This window comes from Capsicum annuum, chromosome 7, assembly GCF_002878395.1.
Source record: "Capsicum annuum cultivar UCD-10X-F1 chromosome 7, UCD10Xv1.1, whole genome shotgun sequence".
In the NCBI taxonomy this organism is placed as follows: domain Eukaryota; kingdom Viridiplantae; phylum Streptophyta; class Magnoliopsida; order Solanales; family Solanaceae; genus Capsicum; species Capsicum annuum.
The window spans coordinates 36,706,810-36,729,832 of record NC_061117.1 but is presented as its reverse complement, the minus strand read 5'-3'; the positions used below and the strand labels follow the sequence as shown (position 1 = coordinate 36,729,832).

General features: G+C 36.9%; 1 pseudogene; it reads left to right on the top strand.

Moving 5' to 3' along the window:
• Positions 1-660: 660 nt before the first annotated feature.
• LOC107877082 lies at positions 661-6,653 on the top strand (annotated as a pseudogene).
• The last annotated feature ends 16,370 nt before the right edge of the window (positions 6,654-23,023 follow it).

Below are 23,023 nucleotides of genomic sequence, written 5' to 3'. Positions count from 1 at the left end.
AATGAGTCCAAGAATTATGAAGAAGTATGGGCTAAGTGATAAACATATTTCATGATTCAATTTCAAGTCTAAATGCAGAAGATTGGGCTCATAGGGTTTGATTAAAATCAGAAACTTTTGCTTTCCTAGTTTAAAGTTAAGTTTCTTAGTTTAAAGTTTCCTAGATTTATTTATTTCCATGAAAGTAGAATTCGAATCCCCTGCTATTTGGGATAACTTTTTCCTCGTCCTTGTTAGATTTGATAAAGGTAGATCCCAATCCCATGCTATTTAGGATAGATTTTTTTTCTATATATAGGGATGGATTTTGTTATTTTCAAAGAGACAATATTATTATTAATTGAGAGTTTCTCTTATTTACACCTTTGTGTGTGGCTACTTGAGATTTATCTTGCAACCTTATAAGAATGATTCTTTAGGAGGTAAGATTAATTCTTAATTTGATATCTTTGGTTTCTATTAAAGTTAATTAAAGAAGGTGATTAGTCTTATACTAATTGTTGTCTTTAGTTTCTTTGAAATTGGGGTCTAGATCACTTTTGATCTAAGTTCTTGAATTGACTCTATTAGTATCATAATTAATCTTAATCCGCTAATTTTGAATACTAAGATCAATTAGGGTTCTTAGCACTTAACCTCGAAATTGGGGATTTTATTCTCCAATTTTGCCTATCTTTAATTTCTTGCCTTTAATCTTAGTATTTTCACTTCCGCATTATTTTCTTGTTTATTAACATAACCCTATTCTTATCAGTAAGTGTAGTGATGTGCCGCATGAGGATGATGTGAAAGTGAATCTTAATACACAAGCTATCCAAATAAATATAGTTTTAAGTATCATGGGTTTATTATTCAGCGTAACATAGAGATTGATGCGGATATCACCCACCATACTGGTACAGGGTGAAAGAATTTGAGGCTTGCATCTTGAGTCTTGTGTGATTAGAAGGTGCCCCCTAGACTTAAAGAACAGTTCTACAGAGTGGTGGTTGGACCAAATATGTTTTATGAGGCGAAGTGTTGGCCAGTTAATGGAACACGATCAAAATATGAAAGTAGCAGAGATGAGGATGTTGTGATGAATGTGTAGGCATACTAGGAGAGATAGGAATGAAAATAAGGATATCCGAGTAAAGATGAGAGTGGCTTCGGTAGAAAACAAGATGCGGAAAGCGAAGTTGAGATGATTTGAGCATGTGATAAGAAGAGACACGGATGCCCCAGTGCAGAGATATGAGAGGTTGGCGATGGATGGATTCAAGCGAGGTAGAGGTAAACCCAGGGTGGCTCTACCTTGTAAAAAAATAGGTGGCCGCCTAAGGCCCCAAATTTGAGAGGCCTCATTTTTTATAATAATATAAATAGAATTGAATATTATTTATAGAAAAAATATTTTTTTATATAAAAGAAAAGAATTATTAAAATAAGTTCATATATTTAGTGTACTATGTCTCAAGAAAGATTAAATGCATTGATTATATTATTACTTAAAAAGGAATAATTAGAAAAAATCGATTATATAATTTTAAAAATAGAGTTCATTAAAAAAAGTTATTTTTTCTTAAAATTTTAAGGCCTCCATTTGATTTTCACCTTAGGCAATAAATATGCTTGAGTCGCCCCTGGGTAAACCGAAAAAGTATTGGAGAGAGGTGATTAGACAAGACATGGCGCAGTTGCACCTTACCGAGGACATGACCTTAGATAGGACGGTTTGGATGACGTGTTTAGGGTAGAAGGTTAGTAGGTATCAGTGCATTGTCTTGTGGCCCTTACTAGTTGTCGTAGTACTAACCTTGTAGCTTCTTTTTATTCGATTTCTGCTACTATTTATTGTTTCATGTATTTCGCCGGTAGTGGTATCTTGTTGTAGGACTATTCTGATACTAGCTATTGTTTCCATATATTGTCTCTTGTACTTTCATTACGTCTTTTTCTAGATTGTTTCTTTCTTTAGCTGAGGATCTATCGGAAACAACCTCTCTACCTCACCTCTAAGGTAGTGGTATGGTCGCATACACTCTACCCTCCTCAGACCTCACTACTACACTGGGTATGTTGTTGTTGAGCCTTGGCCTAACAGGTAAAGTTGTTGCCAAAATAGACCTTTGTGGTTTGGACTTTCTCTGAGCCCCATGCGTAGCGGGAACTTAGTGCACCGCTCTGCCCTTTTTTATATACCAAACATTATAATTAGTTTTTGCTCGAGGTTCTGGTAATACAGTTAAAAAGTTGACGCAACAAATTTGAAATAACATAAAACCGTAGTTATTCTGTTCATATTTTTGTACTTTTCTTGTTCTTTGTGTTGTCTGCATTCCGTTGCCTGTCAATACAAGTGAGTTATGCACTACAAGACAAATCTTGAGAATTTTGTGAAATTTCCTATAATCGAAATGGTACAGATGCTGTATAATCTTTCACAAGCATTAACATAGCTCCCAACCGTAGATACATAAGAAAGACAAAGAAAAATGCTGCTCTTCATGAAACTAATATTTCAGTGTTGGTGAACTTGCAGGAATTTTGTACTTTATCCGTGGTAGAATATGGCTCAAAATGTCATTGACGATATGTTAGATCACCTAAGAAGGATTAAGAATGGATGCCATCTGAATGTTGACAAGATTTATCAAATTGAGAAACTTGAAAGGCAGCTAAGATTTTTTAGAACTTATGTGTAGTACCATCATGTTCTTGTGCCTTATTCTGAAGTCATTATCAGAAGGAAGGCTCAATGGATTGCAAGAACGCTTTACCGGATATTTGGTGGAATACTAGATGAGTGCAAAACTAATTACCTTAAAATGGAAACGCTAGCATCACACGTGATGCAATTCCTTGAAGGTGGTAATACTAGTTCAAGGTTCAATTATGAGCTGGATGATTCCTTTCTGTTGGAATATATGGATTGCCTTGACCAGAATCTAAACGATGTACTGCTGTGCATGGATTACCTAGAAGTCCTTAAAGAAAATCGATTTCTAAAGCAAGTGAAAATCATTCAAAAGAAAATGAGATTTTTGAGATAATTATATGCCAGAGAGATTAATCGTTATGTTAACCATGGGAAGCTGGAATGTTTGGAGACTCGAATTCAGTTCATGGCTAACAATGTGGGACAGTTTTGTCTTGCTATTTCGGTTAACGATAAAAATTATTTAAATGAGCATGAGGATTTTATATGTGCACCTGAGGATAATATCTTGAATAAACCTCCTTATTAGTTATGCTTGATTGTGCTAGTGGAATTGGAAATGAAGAAGATTCTCTTTGGTGAATTAAACGCTTCAAAGTTTACTCAATCAAGAACTTTCAAGGACAAGAAATTACCTAAAGGATTTTCACATTATCTCCAGTCTGCTTAAAATATTGATGTGGCAATAGTGTTCTTGTTGATTTTTCTTGTTGAAGTGTCAAATCATGTTATTAATGGTATAAAGTTGGATGAGATCTTGGTAAAGATTGGAGCTATAACAGGTGATGTTCTGTATGTAATTCAAAAGCTTCTTCCTAGCTCTATAAACAAAGATATCTCTAGAAAAGTAAGTCTTTGCTCGATACAGATATTGGAGAAAACTAAAGATCTAAAGGCACAAATGGAGACGTACTTTAAATCCTTAAAATTCACTCCATCTCAGTTTCTCGGTGTTGGTGGATTGAGCTTTCTGGATTCTCTTTTAAGGAAATTGAACAAGATGTTAAAATCTGAATCAGGTTTAGATTTCATTATGAAGCCTAATATTGGTATTTTAGAGAAAGAGTTTTCGGCTTTTATATCCATTTTAAAGAAGGAGCTATCATCACTGCCATGGATTTTCAGAGATGTTGCAAAGTTGCACCATGAACATGAAAATCTTAAAGATCTTCAGAGGCATACTATCAATTTTGGTGTATGAAGCTGAAGTAGCAATTGACTCTATTCTTGCTCAATATAATACTCTTTGGCATATTTTTTGCTCACTTCCAACAGTCTTAAAAGAGATCAAGCATATTCGTGTGGAATTGACAGAGATGAGGTTTAAAAACGTTCTTCTTAAGAACTTCCCTGTGGTAGAGCCAGCTAAGCATCTGCCAACTCAAAATAGCAATCCTGCGAACGACGAGGACATAGTGGGTTTATAGAATGAAGCAGAAATAATTATTCACTTTTTGTCTCGAGGTACAAATGAGTCGGATATCATCCCAATTGTTGGAATGGGCGGACAAGGGAAAACAACTCTTGCTAGGAAGGTGTATAATAATGGCATGATTGTTTTTCACTTTGATTGTCTAGCATGGTGTAGCATTTCCCAGACATATAGCCGGATAGAGCTATTACAAGAGATTTTCAGTCAGGTTACAGGTTCCAAGGGCAAGGTAGATGAGGTTGGTAAACTTGCTGACATGTTGAGGAAAAGCTTAATGTGCAAGAGATATCTGATTGTCTTGGATTATATGTGGGATGTTACGGCGTGGGAAGATTTAATGTTATCTTTCCCAGATGATAAAAACAGAAGTAGAATAATCGTAACCACCCGACTTGAGAAAGTTGGTGAGCATGTCTTGAAGCATACTGATCCTTATTCTCTTCCATTCCTCACACCCGATGAGAGTCTGCAGTTGTTGCAGAAAAAGGTGTTTCAACAAGAAAGATGCCCGCCTGGACTATACAAAGTGAGTCAAGCAGTTGCTAAAAGATGCAAAGGATTGCCTCAAGTGATTATCTTGGTAGCTGGAATAATCAAAAGGAAGAAAATGGAAGAATCTTGGTGGCATGAGGTAAAAAATGCTATATTTTCCTATCTTGGCGAGTCTGAAGAATATAGGCTTTCAGCTATGCAGTTAAACGATGATTATCTACCTGACCATTTAAGACCGTGCCTTCTTTACGTGGGAATGTTTCCTGAGGATGCAAGAATTCCGGTTTCTAAATTGATAAGTTTATGGATTGCGGAAGGATTCGTGCAGAACATTGAATCTGGGGGATTGGAATAGACTGCTGAAGATTACTTAGTGGAAGGACTCATGAAGAACATTGAATCAGCGAGGTTGGAAGAGACAGTTGAACATTACTTAGCGGAAGGATTCTTGCAGAACATTGAATCTGGAAGATTGGAAGAGACTGCTGAAGATTACTCGATGGAGCTCATTAGAAATAACGTCGTATTGGTTTCAAAGAGAGAATATAATGGTAAGATCAAATACTGCCAGGTTCATGATGTAGTGCTTCACTTTTGCTTGGAGAAGAGTAGAGAAGAAAAGTATATGCTGCCAGTGAAGGGCAATCGTAGCCACTTTCCACCTTTTTGTTGGAAGGGAAGTCGAGTAATCTTCACTTTCAGTAATGATCTTTCTAAGTTTTCATCTCGGGGCTCAACAAAAAGGAAGCCTTTCCACCAACACTTGAGGTCACTGACACTGACCGATCTAGGAGAATTTTATAATTGGAATCCCTTCAGCCAGTGTAGTAAATTGAGACTTCTTAAGGTCTTGGATTTGAGTTACATTAATGTGAAATATTTGTCGTCAGCTGCATTGAAACCACTAATTCACCTAAAGTACCTTGCAGTTGACACAGATGCATACGATTTTCATCCAGAACCACATCTTCCCTATCTGGAAACTTCAATGGTGGAGGATTTATACAAGTCAACGGTGTTACCAACGAATTTTTTGAAAATGGAAAGATTGAGGCATGTTTAGATTAGAAAAGCAAAGTATGACTTGGAAGACAATGAGCATTGGATGTGTGAAGAATCCTCTAAATTGGAAAATTTGAGGATATTAAGGAGGGTTAGTTTTAGAATTCGCAATGCTGATAGTCCGGAAGTCTTATTAGGTAGGTGTCCTAATCTTCAAGAACTTGAAATTAAATTTCGGGGCTATGAAGGTTACAGAAGTTCAGTGGATGTCTTATTGGAGCGTCTTTCCCAGCTTCAAATTCTTAGCCTTACCATTCACTGGACCCTATATATACCCAAGTTACACCTGCCTACAACTTTGAAGAAGTTGGTACTAAGAAAGTTTATTACAAAAAGCGTGATTTCTGCTATTGGCAGACTACCAAATCTGGAGTTTCTCAAATTACAGATTGAGTCGGATGTGTTGGATGAGTCGGAAGAAACAAAAGAGTTGGAAGAGTGGTTTCAATTCAGAGATCACGTTCCATAAACTTATGTTCTTGAAACTGTCCTACTTAGATATCTCAAAGTGGGATGCCTCAGAGGAATCCTTTCCACTGCTTGAAACACTTGTTATAACAGGGTGTGATAAGCTCGAGGCGATCCCCCTTAGCTTTGCAGATATTCCAACTCTGAAACAGATTAAGCTGATTGGGTCCCTGAAAGAATGTCTTGAGGCTTCAGCAGAGCAAATTAAGGAAACAGTTGAAGATATTGAAGGATGTGACCGTATTGACCTCATTATTAGAGTAAGTAGAAACAAACTCCTATGTGCTGTTTTTTCGACATCTGTGTGTGGTGCACCTCTAATGTGCAAACAATACGTTCAATACAGGATTAGTAGGGAAATCTAAAGCGGCTGTGAATCAAGCACGTGCTCGTCATTACAACATGTATTTTTCATGTTTTTTCTTGAGTTGATTTCTCGTATGGTCACTCAAATAATAGTTCTATCTCAGGAAGTTACTTTCTTTGTTCTTGACTTTCCGAGATAATAGCTTTTAGTTGAGTGACAATCAAAGAAATCAACCCATTTTTTCCTGTTCCTTTATGTTTTTTCGTAGTTATATGCTTGCTTTCTCTCATAGCGTGGATGTCTTTTCGAACTGAAACTAACAGCACTGTCTTTGAATTTGACAATAGCAGCAAAAGTTTTCATATTCCAGTTTCCAGTTAGAAATCAAGAAAGAATGTCAAGCACTGTCAAGTAAGTCATTCGTTGCAAAGGTATGACATCTGTTTTTCCATTTCTTAAACATAATGTGAACTTTCTTATTTCTTGGTTTCTGTTTTCTTTTTCCTCCTTATTTTCCTTTTGATAATTTTGGTATGAATTTTGAATTAAAGCCGATGTGTTTTTATAGGTGCTGTGTCATGGAAACCAGGGTACCCGTTACTGATCGAGGAAGTAGGATTTCCAGCAAACATCATGAGTTGGATCGACTTTTTCTTTTCAACTCCTTCGGATAATGTAGGACCAGAATTCAGTCTTTCCTATGCATTCTTGGACATTTGGCAGCGGGGTATGTTGTTCCAATTGATTGATTTGGAATTCATCATTGATCATCACTAAAACCAAAAGGATGCCAACTAGAGATTCAGGACGAACAATCGAGGTTCTCATCAACAGAAAGCCTCCATTTATCGACCTCTACCAATAGTGAGTACGATGTAGTTCATGATGGCTGTGTTGCGGAATTGAAGTTTTTGCAATGATTTTCTCACCAAAATTAAGTTTTTACTTTTTCTTATAAGAAAAATAAAAGTAATCATAAATATTTTTACTTTTCCTACAAGTAAATTATAAAACTTTTTCATATTTGTTTAACCTTTTTCTCAGAGAAAAGGTTTTAGAACTCTATAAATAGATACCATAACATAATATCATCCACAATGTATTCTCATGTTATAACATAATAGCATCCACAATGTAGTCTTTAACGAGTTTTTGTTTAGGGAAAGATTTTTTCTCTCATTAGTTTTTATGTTTTTAATATTAGGTTTTATATGTAGGCCAATTGGTCAAATAATATAATAATATTAAGTTTTTAGTATTGTTTTATGTGTCATCTGAATTGTCACCACAATGGTTTGCAACTAATAGCTTCCGCATGACGTTCTCTTGATTTCGAACCCAAAAAGTGGTATTAGAGCCCATGGTTCGATGGTTCAAATTGAGGAGATGTTGAGATCAAAGTTGCAACTAATTTGCTGATAATGAAGATATATGTCCAAAAGTTATATGTGGAGATGATACATATTTGAAAAAAAGCTCTAATGTTTTTAACCCGAAAGGGCTTATATATTTTTAACCTAAAAAGCTTCAATTTTTAAAGAATGTCAAACAGCAGTGATATATGAAGAATTTGTGAAGAACGAATATTGAAGATTATGCACAAGAAGAAGGAGGATCAAGAATATTTTGCAGAAAATCAAGTAAAAAATGGGAGATTTGTTAGGATTTTTGCCCTGATTTTCTTACCAAAATTAAATTTGTATTTTTTCTTGTAAGGAAAATAAAAGTAAAACCATAAATATTTTTACTTTTCCTAAAAGGAAAATATAAAACTTTTTCATATTTGGCTAACTTCTTTCTTAGAGGAAAAGTTTTGGAACTCTATAAACAGATATGGCCCCTTTCTCATATCATAACACAATAGCATCCACAATGTAGTTTTAAAGAGTTTTGTTTAGGGGTGATTTTCTCTCTCGTTAGTTTATATGTTTTTAATATTAGGTTTTATATATAGGTCAATTGGCCAAATAATATAATAATATTAAGTTTTTTAGTATTGTTTTATATGTCTTTTTAATTGTCACCACAATGGTTTGCAACTAATAGCTTCCGCATGACGCCCTCTCGATTTCGAACCCAACAATCCAACCTCTCCCGCCCTTCCCCTTCTCTTCTTGTCTCTTGATTTTGTGTTTACGTCCTTATCTGTGGAATCTGACGGAGAAACGATGATAACTTATGTACCTTAAATATCAGTAGGTTGAGTTAATGGGTTCAGTTGATTGATCAAATGCTTCTTTTTCAAAAAATTGCATGTCATAGACCCAAATATGTGTGGCTTTAGATATTTGACCCCAAACAAGAATGTATTTGAAGAATAGCCTTCCTTACTTTTAATATGCTAAAAGTACCATTTTGCCCCTCTACACCTCAATATATTTTTAATCTTTTCATACTCATTTATCTCTCAAATTTTATTTTTTATTATTTTCACTTTTTTATTTTTCCTTTACTTTTATTATTCTACTTTTTTTCAGTTTTTATTTTTTTCATTTAAATTTATTATTCTATTTTTTATTATTTTCACTTTTTATGTCTTAGGATTTGCAATTAACTCTTTCTTGATTATTACAATATGTTAGTTGCCAAACTAAAATTTGAAAAATAGGAAGGTAGTAAAAGAAATCACTTTTTCGTTGAAATTTATATTACATATGTTTTATGTTTTTTTTTTCCTTTATAATAATGAAACAAAGATGGAAGACCTAACTACTTGTCGGTCAAATTTTAGTTTGAAAATAATCATTAGAATAATGAAAATATCAATTAATTTAGTATCATTTTGGACACCCAATTGTGGGTGGCTTTAGATATTTCACCCTAATAAGAAATGTCTTTAAAGAATAATCTTTCTTACTTTTTAAGCATGGTACAAGTACAATTTTGACCCTCTACACCTCAAATATATTTTTTATTATTTTCAAATTAATTTTGACCCTCTACACCTCAAATATATTTTTTATTATTTTCAAATTTTAATTCTTCATTTTTTTCTTAATCTTTATTTTTTTCTTGCCTTTTTTTTCTCACTCTTTTTTTTATTTCTCTATTTTGTTTGATCGCTTTTTCTTTTTTCAATTCTCTTTTTTCCCTCATTTTTCTCAAACTTTATTTTTATTTTTTCTCTTATTTTTATTTTCCTCAATTTTTTTAATTCTTTGATTTTTTCTTAGTCGTTATTTTTTTTCTTTCCTTTTTTTCTCAATCTTTTTTATTTCTCTATTTTGTTTGATCGTTTTTTTCTTTTTTCTCAACTTCTATTATATTTTGCTAATAAATAAAAAATTGGATAATCCACAAAGATATCTTATTTTTTTGCTATCAAAGCAAATTTAAGGGCATGAATTGTTGTTACGAAGTTCTTTGAAAATTCTTGAGATAAGTCGTGTCTCTATAGAGAGAATTGTAGCATATCTCATAAATAAAGGCATAATCTGGTAGTGTTAACTCTTGCCCGTGGGGCATAATTTATTATTTAAAAGTCCTTAAGTCTTGCCTCTAAGGCAAAAATTGTAGAATATCCCATAAATAAAGACATAACGAGGTAGTGTCAATTCTTGCCCGTGGGGCATAATTTATAGTTTAAAAGTCTTGAGCTAAGTTTTACCTCTAAGGCAAGGTTGTAGAACATCTCATAAATGAAAAACATAACGTGGTAGTGTCAACTCTTTTCGTGGGGCATAATTTGTAGTTTGAAAGTCCTTGAGCTAAGTCTTACCTCTAAGGCAATAGTTGTAGAACATCTCATAAATGAAAACATAACATGATAGAGTCAACTTTTGCCAGTGAGGCATAATTTGTAGTTTGAAAGTCTTTGAGCTAATTAAGTCTTGCCTCTAAGGCAAGAGTTGTAGAATATCTCATAAATGAAAACATAACGTGGTAGTGTCAACTCTTGCCCGTGGGGCATAATTTGTAGTTTGAAAGTCCTTGAGCTAAGTCTTGCCTCTAAGGCAATAGTTGTAGAACATCTCATAAATAAAAACATAACGTGGTAGAGTCAACTCTTGCCCGTGGGGCATAATTTGTTGTTTGAAAGTCCTTGAGCTAATTAAGTCTTGCCTCTAAGGCAATAGTTGTAGGACATCTCATAAATGAATAGATAACATGGTAAAGTCAACTCTTGCCCGTGGGGCATAATTTGTTGTTTAAAAGTCCTTGAGCCAAATCTTGTCTCTAAGGCAATAGTTGTAGAACATTTCATAAATGAAAATATAATGCGGTAGAGTTAACTCTTGCTTGTAGGACATAATTTGTAGTTTGAAAGTCCTTGAGTCAAGTCTTACCTCTAAGGCAAGAATTGTAGAACATCTCCTAAATGAAAACATAACGTGGTAGAGTCAACTCTTGCCCGTGGGACATAATTTGTTGTTTGAAAGTCCTTGAGCTAAGTCTTGCCTCTGAGGCAATAGTTGTAGAACATCTCATAAATGAAAATATAACGTGGTAGAGTCAATTCTTGCCCGTGGGACATAATTTGTTGTTTGAAAGTCCTTGAGCTAAGTCTTGCCTCTAAGGCAATAGTTGTAGAACATTTCATAAATGAAAACAAATGTGTGTAACGCCGCAGTTTTCTGAACCGGATCGCTACACGATGCCCATGATCCCAAGGGACCACAAGCTAACCCATAACTAATATTTGTACCTGTATACTGCAATATATGACGTAATAATGCGGAAAACATAAACAATAGGCTATAGGTTCAACTGCATAGAATATCTGACAAATCATAACATCCATATGGGGTAACGAATACCCAAAAAAACTAAAATCTGAATCAAATCTGAGCTAAATTTGAAAGCCTCTAAATACTGTCTGAATAAGGAGTTGAAAGAACATGTCTCCAACTAACTCTGTCTAGTAAAACTGAACTGAATTAATAAATGAAATAAATAACATCATCCTCGAATGGATGAGGACTCACTGCAACTCTGCGACTGGAATGCTACTACTAATGTTAATCTAGAGCTCGTATCTGTGAACCTATGATGTAACGTGAAAGAAAGTACTATAGCGCAAATGCGTCAGTACAACTGGGAGTACTGAGTATACGAGTGAGGTAGGCTAAATGCAAAAGGTTTTACATACATGAACGATGCTAACTGACTAATTGATATGAATGCAAGAGTGCAAACATGCATATCTAGTAACTAAGATCGTGATTACATGATATCTAGATTTGGACACTAATACATGATCTACTAATATCTAGCATGAGAAATACTAAAATTCTGATAACATAGATGACTGTGTCTGACAGTCCTTAATCTAATAGAACTATATGTGTTCCATTCTGTAATTAAATTGACTGTATCTGACAGTCCTAATATACTAAAATCTGAAGAACTATCTGAGTTCTTTTACTGAGACTGAGACTGAAACTGTGGGAGGTAGTTATTTAACCGGCATGCCTCAATAATGCACATAGCTAAGTTGGGGTCCAATCTCTGCCCCGACTAAAAGGGTGTCAATACTGTACCACCAGTAAGGACAACTGTGAGTGACCCTTAGCAGGCAGGTACTCAAAATAGGAACGGTGGGAACCCTAAACTGACGGATTAAGCGACCTCATCAACCCTAATCTGACAGGTTAAGATGTCTTAACTTACGTTGGCTACGTAGTTCTGGAACACAAGGATGATTATTAAGAATCACACCCTAAACTGGCAGGTGAGTTCCCATCCTTGGGTTCACTCGATATTAACTTCTACTCCCATCTGAAGAGACTGAACGTGATTTAACTGATGGTACATGGACTGAGTAACTGACGGATTAGTGCTACTATTTGAGAATTAACTGAAATCATGAGATTTCTGAGGTTTCCTGAGTCACATGCCCGACTAAGTTCTATAGATCATGGATTGACTGAGATTATCGTGATAACATGACATGGCTCTAGGTACACAGCTATATCTTTCGGGTACAAGTACCCCCAGGACTCAATGGAAGGAAACTGACATACATGACTGACTTGGTCGTAAGAGTAGAGTCCACAATTTACCATATCATGAGTAGGGGATTTCACATTAAGCATAGTTCTCAACATCTTATACATGGAAGGAAAATTCATACAACATGTATATACTTGCATAGCTTCAATATCATGGTCAATCCATATCACAACAACAACGCATATCACTCACATAGAATTCATGGGAAATCGTAAAGCATAGAGCATGGACTTGTCATTTAAGCACTATTAAATCATGGGACATGAATGATATCATCTAGGCATATTATCAAACACGTTGCATGCATTCTTTTAGCTTAAATGTGTTCATGAATTTCACCATATTAAGCCACATAACATAAGGATGATGGGTTTCAACTAACAAACACATATACTTCATGAAATTACCTTTAGATATCATCTTGAAACTTAAACAACAATCATCAACATATACATTCTCATATCACAACAAGACAATAACAAAATAATATTTAAAACATGGTTCTTGAGCTCTATGAACGAAATGGACCCATAGATGAACACTAAGCATACCTGACTTAAGGTTCTTGATGTTTTTAAACTTGAAGGATTTGAAATCCTTTGATTTTTTAAGAAGATAGGGTCTTGTTCTTGGAGATTAAATTTAGAGAAAAATCCTAATTTTTGTTTGTGAAATAATAATGAGCAAAATGGCTAAATTCAGACTCATCTGGGTATATATATATAGGCGAGTGGTAAGTGACCAAAATACCCCTATTAAAACGGCTTGGAATTAAACTGAACGTTGTATATGACAACCCGACTGACGGTCCATCATTTCGACCGTCATACGTGGACCAGAAATATGGTTCACTGGATAAGAGTGACGGCCTGGATGACGATCCGTCAAAAATCTGATGGTCCGTCAAATCGTCCGTCAATCCTTATCCAAAACGTAGCCCTACTGCCTTGGATGTGACGTTCAAAGTGGCGGTCCTTCACTCGTTTGGCGGTCCATCAACTTGGATGTCGTACTTGGGTGTTTCGGTTAGTTCTGATAAAACATCCATAACTTCCTCATCTGGTGTCGGATTTGGATAAAATTGGTATCGTTAGAAAGCTAAATCAATTTCCCATGTGATAGAAAGTAGAAATCTCAAAAATACCATAAGTACAAAAATATATTTGTATTTCAAACCAAGTACTAGCATCCTTAAGATGATTTCTAGCTAGGAATAAGCACGGGTATTACAATATCTCCCCCTTGAGAATATTCATCCTCGAATTAGACTGACAAAGAGGGAAAATAATAAATGAGCATGAACTGAACATGGGTGACTAAGACATGACTTCATGACTGACATGCTAAATATACTGAACTCATACACATCTGATGTATGGCTAACTGGTACATGAATGCGGGACTTGAGTGTTCTGATAAATTGAGTTTCTCAAGATGAGAATGCATAGCTGATGCATGATTTTAGAACTGAACTGATACATGAATGCATGACAGGGTATGAAATGGTAGTAGATACCACGTTTATAATGGGAACATGAATATAAAATTGAATAAGCTTAAGGCGAACTATTACCTTGAGCTTGATCTGGATCGGTGAAGAAGAGGTAAGGATACTTGGTATACATATCTGCTTCTGTTTTCTAAGTAGCTCCCTCGACGGACTAATTTTGTCAAAGAACCTTAACTAGAAGGACCTCTTTGTTCCTCAATCGATGAGTCTGATAGTCTAAGATTTTGACTAGAATCTCTTCATAAGAGAGACTGCTCTGAACATCTATGCTCTGAATAAGGACTACAATCGCTAGGTCACCTACGCACTTCTTGAGCAAGGATACATGGAAGACCGGATGAACTGAGGCTAAATCTGAAGGTAATTTGAGCTCATAAGCTACCTTGCCTAAACGACTGAGAATCCTGAAGGGACCGACATAGCGGGGACTGAGTTTCCCTTTCTTGCCGAACCTCTTCACTTCCTTCATGGGAGAGATCTTGAGATAGACTTAGTCATCGACCTCGAACTCGAGATCCTTTCTACGAACATTAGCATAAGACTTCTGTTGGCTCTAAGCTGCCCGGAGTCTCTCTCTGATCAACTGAACTTTCTCTAAGGTGTCAAAAACTAAGTCAGGACCTATGACTAAGGCCTCACTAACTTCAAACCAACCAATTAGAGATCTATACCTCCTACCATAGAGATCTTTAAATGGAGCCATTTTAATACTAGAATGATAGCTATTATTGTATGCAAACTTAATCAAAGAAAAGTGGTCATCCCAACTTCCCTTGAAATCAATTGCACACGCCCTTAGTATATCTTCAAGAGTCTAAATGGTATTTTCTACTTTACCATCTATCTGAGGATGAAAGGCTGTACTGAGATGGACTTGGGTACCAAGACCTTTTTGGAATGCTTTCCAGAAGTGAGAGGTGAACTGGTACCTCTGTCTGAAATAATAGATAATGGAACACTGTATAATCTGACCAACTCCTTGATATAGAGTTTGGCATAATCCTCTGCAGAATAAGAGGTATGAACTGGAAGGAAATGAGCTGACTTGGTCATCCTGTCTACAATAACCCAAACTGAATCGTGCTGATAACGAGTTCGAGGAAAATCCATCACGAAGTCCATGTTCACTTCTTCCCACTTCCAAGTAGGAATGGTGAACTCTTGCATGGGTCCACTAGGATTCTGATGCTCTATCTTGACTTGCTAATATGTAGAGCACTTAGCCACAAACTCTGCGATATCTCTATTTATCCCACTCCACCAATAGATTTTCTACAGGTCATGGTACATCTTAGTGGCCCCTATATGAATAGAGTATCGTGCACCATGCTCTTCTACAAGAATCCGCTGCTTTAAGTCATCTACAGCTGGAACGCATAGACGACCCTGAGAACGAAGAACCTTATCTCCCCCTTGGAAGAAAAACCTCTACTCTCTGATTCTGAACTGACTCTTTTATCTTGACAAGGCTAGGATCCCTGTCTTGCTTTTCTTTCACCTTGGAAACTAGAGATGACTCTGAACTACTCTGAACACATACACCACCCTTCGAAGAATTGACTAAGCGAACCCCTAGTCCGGTGAGCTAATGGATTTCCTGAGCTATCTTTTTCTTACTGTCCTCGACGTGAGAAACACTAGCCATGGAGAGTCTACTGAGAGCGTCGGCCACAACATTGGTCTTGCCTAGATGGTAAATGATACTCATGTCATAATCTTTCAAAAGCTCTAATCTCTTTCTCTGATGAAGATTGAGATCTTTCTGAGAAAAGACATACTGGAGACTCTTATGATCTGTGAAGACATCTACATAACTCCGTATAGATAATGCCTCCAAATATTTAAGGCAAATACCACGGCTGCTAACTCAAGATCATGAGTAGGATAATTCTTCTCATGGGGCTTTAACTGTCTGGAAGCGTAGGCTATGACCCTACCATGCTGCATGAGGACACAACCTAAACCTACTCTTTACGCATCACAATATACCACGAACCCATCTGAACCATCTGGAAGAGCTAGAACTGGAGCTGAGGTGAGTCGAGTCTTCAACTCTTGAAAACTCTTCTCACAAGGATCTGACCACTGAAACTTGACCTTCTTCTGAGTCAATCTGTACATGGGGGATGCAATAGAAGAAAATCCATCGACAAACTATCTGTAATAGCCAGCCAATCCCAAGAAACTCCTGATATCTGATGGAGAGATGGGGCGAGGTCAGGTTCTTACCGCTTCGGTCTTTTGAGGATCTACTCTAATGCCATCACCGAAAATAATATGGCTAAGGAATGCTACTGATATTAGCCAAAACTTGTACTTACTAAATTTGGTGAATAGTTGGTGATCTCTAAGAGTCTGAAGAACAATCCTGAGATGGTCTGAATGATCACGCTCTATGCGGGAATAGACCAGGATATCATCTATGAAGACTATGATGAACATGTCCAAGTACTGCTTGAACATACATTTCATCAAGTCCATGAAAGCGGTTGGGGCATTGGTAAAACCAAAGGACATAACTAGAAACTCAAAGTGAACATACCAGATATGAAAAGCTATCTTCGGGATGTAACATTCTCTAACTCTGAGCTGATAGTAGCCTGATCTGAGGTTTATTTTTTGAGAAATAACTGACACGCTAAAGTTGGTCAAACAAGTCTTCTATTCTATGAAGAGGATACTTGTTCTTCACCATAATTTGTTGAGCTGACGATAATCAATATACATCCTAAGATAACTTTTTTTCTTGTGCACGAATAAGACTAGTGCACCCTGTGGAAATACACTGGTCCTAATGAATAACTTTTCTAAGAGATCCTTCAACTGACCCTTCAGTTTCTTGAGTTCTGTTGGTGCCATTCTGTATGGCGGAATAGAAATTGGCTGAGTATCTAGAATAAGGTCAATACCGAAGTCTATTTCCCTTTTGGGAGGAATGCCTAGAAGATCTTCGGGAAACATGTTTGAATACTCATTTACAATTGGGACTAATTCAAGACTAGGAGATTCAAAATTGGAATCTTTAATATGCATGAGATGATATACATACCCCTTAGAAATCAATTTCCTTGCCCGAAAGTAGGAAATAAGCTGACCCCTGAAAGATAAAGTACTGCCCTTCTACTCAAGGACGGGCTTATTCGGGAACTGAAACTGAACTACCCTAGTTCTACAGTCGACTGTGGAATAGCAGGAATGAAGCCAATCTATGTCTAGAATGACATCAAAATCAGGTATCTCTAAGTCGACTAAATCTACTGACGTGGCTTTTTGAAATATCATAATCGGGAAGTTCCTGTATACTCGCTGAGCTATGATGGTTTTACCCACTGAGGTAGAGATTGAAAAGGGCTCTGCTAAAATTTTAGGACTGATTCTGAAATCGCCTGCTATATAAGGAGTAACAAAAGACAAGAATGCACCTGGATCTAGCAAAGTGTAAACATGAACATGGAAAATTTGTAACGTATCAGTAACGACATCAGGAGAATTTTCCTGATCCTATCGGGTTTGAAGAGCATAGATTCTTTTTGGACGTTGCCTACTAGTAGCACTGGAAGCAGCACTCTACTGATTTGGGCAACCGAAATAGGCTGTGGAGTGATTCTGCTGACCCTATAGACCTGACTACGGACACTCTGTAATCTTATATCTTGGCTTATCACAATCGAAACAAACATCGCTACCAGCTCTACAGGTACCCTTGTGGTTCTTACCACAGGTCTGACACAGGGGATTAGTTTGGGCACTACTGATACTGCCCTGAGACTTAGAGCCTGGTGCTTGATCTCTATTTTCGTCTCTAAATTTTGGCACTGGGGAATTGGCGGAGGAAGGATCTAGAATTGCTAGCTTAGGACGAAACTACAAACGGTTTCCTCCTTCTAATTTTGGTTGAGCAAAACTGAAACTGTCTGACCTTGCTCTTTTGTTCTTCCTCTCCCTAGTCCTAATCTTCTGCTCCTCTATTTGTTGATCATGAGTCATGATCCTAGCTATAGTTATATCACTATTCATTATCGTAGACCTACACTTATTTACCACGCTATCATTCACCCCTGACATGAACTTGCTCATCTTAGCCCTGTTGTCTGCAACCACATGAGGGGCATATCTGGCTAGCTTAGTAAATCTGAGAGAATAGTCCTTAACCGTCATATTGGTTGATAAACTCTAGAACTTTTTCCTCCCTCAGCTCTTGGGGAAAGAATCTATCTAAGAAAGTCGTGACAAATTCCTTCCACTCTATAGGACCTACATCCTCTAACCTCTCAGACTTCCACTATTTGTACCAAGTGTGAGCAACATCCTATAACTGGTATGCGGCTAACTCGTCACTCTAACAAAAAGTAACTCCCATGATGTCTATGACCTTCTGGACTTAGTCAGTGAATTCCTGAGGGTCTTCATCAGACTTAGACCCAAAGAAAGATAGAGGGTTCATTCGGGTGAAGTCCCAAATCCTAGTTGCCGCTGAGTTGGCCACTGGATTGGCCGAGATAACTGGTGGCCATTCATTTTAGGAAGCCACGGACTGAGCAAGTGTGGTGAATGTGGCCCTAAACTCCGCATGAGAAATATGTTCTCCCAAAGGATCTTCGGGCTGAGGAGCTTGCTAGTTTCTTCTCTTTAGAGGCATATTCAGAAATAAGAGAAAATTGGATTAGACTGAGATTTTAACTTGAGATTATGCTCACTAGCATGATATGAATACCAAAATAAGGGAAATTATTCCTAAAACATCTTATAGCCTCTTGCACATAAATGTGGCGCACAACACACCCATGCACAAGACTCTACTAGATGCGGCTTTCAAAATTCCTAGGACTCTATTGAACCTTTGGTTCTGATACCAAGTTTGTAACACCTCAGTTTTCTAAACTGGATCGCTACACGGTGCCCATGATCTCGAGGGACCGCAAACAAACCCATAACTGATATTTATACCTGTATACTACAATATATAACATAATAATAGAGAAAACATGAATAATAGGCCATAAGGTTCAACTACATAGAATAGTTGATAAATCATAACATCCATATGGGGTAACGAATACCCAAAACAACTGAAATCTGAATCAAATCTCAGCTAAATCTGAAAGTCTCTAAATACTGTCTGAATAAGGAGTTGAAGGAATATGTCTCCAACTAACTTCGTCTAGCAAAACTAAACTAAATTAATAAATAAAACAAATGGATGAGGACTCACTGCAACTCTGCGAATAGAATGCTACTGCTACTGCTGATCTGGAGCTCGTATCTGTGAACCTATGGTGTAACATAAAAGAAAGCACCCTAACGTAAATACGTCAGTACAACTGGGAGTACTGAGTATATGAGTGAGGTAGGCTAAATGCAAAAGGGTTTACATGCATGAACAATACTAACTAACTGACTGATATAAACGTAAGAGTTCAAACATGCATACATAGTAACTAAGATCGTGATTACGTGATATCTAGATCTGTACACTAAGACATGATATATTGATATCTAGCATGACAAATACTAAAATTCTGATAACATAGATGACTGTGTCTGATAGTCCTGAATCTAATGGAACTATCTATGTTCCATTTTGTAACTGAATTGACTATATCTGATAGTCCTGATATACTAAAATCTAAAGAACTATCTCAGTTATTTTACTAAGACTGGGACTAAAATTGTGGGAGGTATTTGTTTGACCGACATGCCCCAATAACGCACATAGCTAAGTTGGGGTCCAATCTCTGCCCCGACTAAAAGGGTGTCAATACTGCGCCACTGGTAAGAACGGTTGTAAGTGACCCTTACCTGGAAGGTACTCAAAATGAGAATGGTGGGAACTCTAAACTGACGGATTAAGCCACCTCATCAATCCTAATCTGACAGGTTAAGGTGTCTCAGCCTACGTTGGCTACGTAGTTCTGGAACACAAGGATGATTACTAAGAATCACACCCTAAACTGGCAGGTGAGTTCCCATCCTTAGGTTCACTTGGTGCTAACTTCTACTCCCATCTGAAGAGACTGAACGTGATTTAACTGGCGGTACATGGACTGAGTAACTGACTTTCGTTGACTGACAGATTCGTGCTACTATTTGAGAATTAACTGAGATCATGAGATTTCTGAGGTTTCCTGAGTCACATGCCCGACTGAGTTTTATGGATCATGTCTTGACTGAGCTTATCGTGATAACATGACATGGCTCCAGTCACATGATGTGTGTGTAATTGTGAACATATTTAAGGCCTTTAACCTAGAATAATTGCGAAGTTTTAAGCAACTTTGTTGTTTTTTTGATTGTTTTATTATTTTAATACAGATACTAGTGATCAGGGAGGAACCCAAAGAAAAGAAAAATAAATTAGCTGAAATCTGGTGCAAATGAGCTAAAGTATAGCTGGAGCCATTTCTGAAGCGTCGTCAGACATATGACAGGCTGTCAAAGTAGCCGTCAAGCTTAGACAGAACTTGAGGAGTTGTGATAAAATGTGATGATATTTCGCCAGCGCCGTCAATCATGGGACAGGCTGTCAAAGTGTCCGTCAACCTGAGGGAGATTATGCTGATTTCCAGTAAGGATGTGATGACATTTTTCATGGGTCGTCACATATTTGACATGCCGTCAGATTTGCCGTCAGAAAAATCAAAAGATAGTAATTCACTGGAAACTTTGACGACATCCTACACACGCTGTCAGACGTATGACGCGCAGTCAAGAATGTCGTCACCTATTCCGAAGAAAATCATAAATTTTAATTTTAATTCCTTATTTAGGGTTGACTATTTAAAGAGCTGTAGGGGGGATCAGACAATTAACTCGGAGGGTGGCACGTAAAATTGCTTCATCTTTTTCATCAGATATTTTTCTTGTTTTCTTTTTAAAAACTTATCAACTATTGTGGGTTTCTATCTTGTGATTGAATTGAAGAAATACTTATTGGATTTCATCCATCAGTAAGTTTATCCATATTACCATGAATTCAACTTTCTATTTTATACAACAAATCATGAGCGGCTAATTCTATTAGCCCAAGTTATGGGATTCATGGATTAGGGTTTGATATGATGCTAGGTATTTAAAGGATTCAAAGAGTAGTAGGACATCTTGAAATTCTGTTGCTTTAACTTGAATCTATTAGTTCCAAACAATAGGTTATCCCTTAGGCTTATTTGTGTTTAACAGAGAAATAAACTAGAGGACGTGAATTATCAACAGGGACTCGGAAGCTACCAACCTTCTGTTTAATGATTAATGTCGCAACTGGATTAATCTAACTGAGATAAAATCCTATTGGAAATAGATAAGTTATCTAAGTTCGAGAGAATTAGATAATAAATTGTCTGGTGAGGTCGAGAGATAAGTCAGGTAGTATCATCGTCAGGGATATTCTGTTGTTTCTACTTACTTCAAGAATCTTAAGCATTACCTAATATCTGTCAAGTCCTAAAACTCATGGTGAACATAACTCTGGTATCCTATTTATCTTGGTTACAAACACTAAAATATTGAAAGTGACAATTGACTCTCTGTGAAACTTAAACCCCCATTTTCGAAAATAGTAAAATACCAGTAAAGCATTTCGTAAACAAATCAAAGTTCATACCCTATTCCCTATGGGATTCGACCCCAACCTAGTTGGATTTTATATTGACAACAATTACTTACACCCATTCAAGAGTGTATTTTGAGCGTTATCAAAAATGGCGCCGTTGTCGAGGAATACGATTGTGGACTGAAAGTTTGTGTTCGAAAATTTTTTGATAGTTAAGTTTTCCAAATTTACGTTCGGTTGTTGTTTTTGTTTATTTGTAGGATCTTTATAGGTTAAGACAAGCACTAGTCAATTTGGAACACCACCGCATAAGAAGAATGGTAGAAAAACCACTGCAGTATGAGGTTGATGAGGATGACGATGTGGATGGAACAGGTGCAACGGGTGCGATCATTCCCCCTCCGTTGGCACCTGGAGCAAAGTTCAATATTACAAGCACTATGATCCATCCCCTGAATCTGAAGGGGTTGTTTGGAGGCCTTCCTGGGGATGACCCCAACCTGCATCTGGTAAATTTTATTACCATTTGCAAATCCTTTGATAACCCGGGGGTAAGCCAGAGCGCTATCCGATTGAGGTTATTCCCGTTGTCTCTATCTGGAGAGGCAACATTATGGCTAAATGAGTTGACACCTGACTCTAACCAACTGGATAAAGTTAAGAGAAGCTTTCCTTGAAAGGTTCTTTCCGCCATCCAGGAAGGTACAGTTGAGGGATAAGATCAATAATCTTAGACATCTCCCGAATGAGGCTTTATATAAAACTTGGGAGAGGTTCAAGAAGAAGCTAACACAGTGCCCGAACCATAACATGACGGACATACATTTGATGGAGACTTTGTACAGAGCTTTTAACTCTATGACAAAGCCAGCAATAGATAACGCTGCTGGTGGGTCATTTGCTGCTCTATTATTTTAAGATGTTGCTGATATGCTGAATAGGATGACCAAACTAAGTAGGGATTTGTACACCAGCAATTCTGTGGTGGCAAGTCCAACTATTCATATTGGAATGAACGATGAACAACGCAGAAGAGATAAGAAGAAGGATCAAGATATGGCCCATCTAAAAACTCAAATGAACCTGCTCACCAAGCACTTCTTGTCAGGAAGTATGGAGAAGATAAAGGTTGTAATGATTTGGGACTGGGTTGATATGGAGCCTAAAGAAGAAGCCAACTATGCTACTAATCAGGGGGGGTTTTGAGGCAATAGACACGGAAATCAAGGTTGTAATGGGTATGACAATCCTAATCACAGAGACAGAGAGCAAGAAAACTAGAGAAGCAGCAATGACAGAAGTGGGTTGTATATTCGTGCTAGAAATCAAAAAATTGTTGCAACTAGATTGGGAAAGTGTTCTATGGAGGATATGATGAAAAAACTGTTGAAAGGAGTAGAGGCTACCAACACAGGAGTAACTAGTATGAGGAGTGAATTTTTCACTATGAGTCAGTTGGTTAGTTCAGATTCAACTTCTATCCAGTAGTTAGAGCAACAGATAAGTCAACTTTCCTCAACACTGAACCAGGGAAGAGTGGTACTTTACTTAGTAAA